The following is a 2,257-nucleotide window of genomic DNA, read 5'->3' on the forward strand; positions in this document are numbered from 1 at the left end:
ATAATAATAATAATAATAATAATAATAATAACGACGCCGTTTTAACAAAAAAAATAAAACTTTAAAAGTGCACAAATATGACTTTTAACTATTCAAAACTGCACAAATATGACCTCTCTCCAAGTCACTCTTTTGACGACGTGACACCATGTGATTGGATTATCTTTCCACATAGGCGCGAGTGAAACTCACGCATCGGGGTCGCAAAATCGGAGGTCATATTTGTTCAGATTTTGAATAGTTAAAGGTCCTATTTGTGTACTATCAAAATTTAAGGTCAAAGTTATAATTTGGTATCAAGTTTAGCATTATATTTATTTATGTATTATCGTTTTTTTTTTAAGTTATCCCAGTTGTATTAAACTACGTGCTTGTCATCCAAGTTGAATTAAACTAGGTGCTTGTTGCTTTCTTGATCATACTAAATATAGATTGTGCATTTTGCACTAGAAAATGCACTTCTTCAAATTTCACTTTGCATTATCCAGTGTTCTTAATGGCTTTATGCAAGATTTTTCCTTTTGCCTTCATTCTCCTTTCTTCTTGTTATCTGATATCCGGCCAACGTTTTGATTACCCAACTGCAAATCTTTCTACAACTTGAATCAACAGTGTTTCTGCACCCCATTCAATAGATTATACGGATGGCTCAAGGATAAGGGCTATACTACTCAGAGGAACTTATGGTCCAAGATATGCATGTGGTTTCTATTGTAATGGCAACTGTGATAGTTACCTCTTTGCCATATTCATTGTGCAAACTAACAGGGCTTCCCAAGTTACTTCTCCCGGCGTTGGATTCCCACAAGTTGTTTGGTCTGCTAACCGGAACAATCCGGTTGAGATCGATTCTACTTTGGAACTTACAGCACAAGGAGACTTAGTGCTCAGAGATGCTGATGGTAATTTGGTTTGGTCAACTAAAACTGATGGGAAATCTGTTGCAGGCTTAAGCTTGACCGACCAATGAGGGGAATCTTGTTCTGTTTGATTCCAAGAAGGCAACTGTTTGGCAGTCTTTTGATCATCCAACTGATGCTTTGGTTCCGGGGCAGAAGTTGGAGCAGGAATGAAACTAACAGCAAGTGTTTCCAGAACAAACTGGACGGCGGGAGGTTTGTTTGCCTTATCTGCTATGATGATGGTTTGGTTGCTTTCGTAGAGTCAAATCCTCTCCAAAAATACTTTGAAGCATCTATTGGTGGATCCAGTCCTAGTGGAGTCTCCAATTATGTTAAGTATTTGAATGGAAGCTTAACTTTATTCACACATTCTGCTGACACAACCGAGTTGATTCTGATTTCTATTGCTCCAGCATCCTCTGCTCAATACATGAAACTCGAGTCCAATGGACACTTGAAAGTGTATGAGTGGACAAGTCGGGGGTGGAGAGAGGTGGATGATCTCTTGACAGGCTTTCGTGGCGAGTGCAATTACCCCACGGCCTGTGGAAGATATGGCATTTGCACAATGGGGCAGTGTAGTTGTCCCACAAGCTCTATTTCAAGTACCTATTTCAGACCGATAGATGTTAGGCGGCCTAATCTTGGTTACTCTGAGGTCACAAAGCTGACTTGAAAAAATTTAAAGAAACACGGACTTTTGGAAGTTGAAGGTGTGGACTATTTCGCGTTTAAGGCAGATATTAGTGACACAGATGTGAATACCTGTACACGCGCATGTTTGGAGAAATGTTCCTGTAAAGCTGCATTCTTCCGTAGTGGGTTAAATTCTTCGAGGACCAGGTGGGACTGCGACTTGCCAACCGAGATCTTTTCAATCATGAATAATGAGAAGGACAAGACAAGGTATGATTCTGTCGCGTTTATAAAAGTACTGGTTAATGCTCAACCAGCGGCTGATACTATATGAACACAAATTAACCCGTGGCAGGACATGGATGGAAATTATAAAATTCTGCACGCGGTATCCAGAATAAAAGCATGCTAGGTATGATTTTGTGAAGGTTTGGTTAAATAAAGACATGGTTGGATAAACCAAATTAGTATTAAAGAGTTCTTTGTATTCCCTCATGTTCCCTTTTTTTTTTTTTTTTTTTTTTTTATCTTTTCATCCCTTTTTTTTTTTTTCTGTTACTATTTCATTATCCTTGTCCTAGCATTGTTAGTGTTAAAAAGTTCTCTTTTCAGTTGTTTGGCAGAGTTAAGTGTTTGTTACATTTGTGCTTGGTATAATTCATAAATAGACACTCAAACTTGACATCAGCTGGCAAGCACACTCTCTAACTTTGTGAGTT

At 38.5% G+C, this 2,257-nt stretch overlaps 1 pseudogene; it reads left to right on the forward strand.

The window, feature by feature from the left end:
* Positions 1 to 51: 51 nt before the first annotated feature.
* LOC124894442 lies at positions 52 to 2,065 on the forward strand (annotated as a pseudogene).
* The last annotated feature ends 192 nt before the right edge of the window (positions 2,066 to 2,257 follow it).

Source organism: Capsicum annuum, unplaced genomic scaffold, assembly GCF_002878395.1.
Source record: "Capsicum annuum cultivar UCD-10X-F1 unplaced genomic scaffold, UCD10Xv1.1 ctg74134, whole genome shotgun sequence".
Classification (NCBI taxonomy): Eukaryota; Viridiplantae; Streptophyta; class Magnoliopsida; order Solanales; family Solanaceae; genus Capsicum; species Capsicum annuum.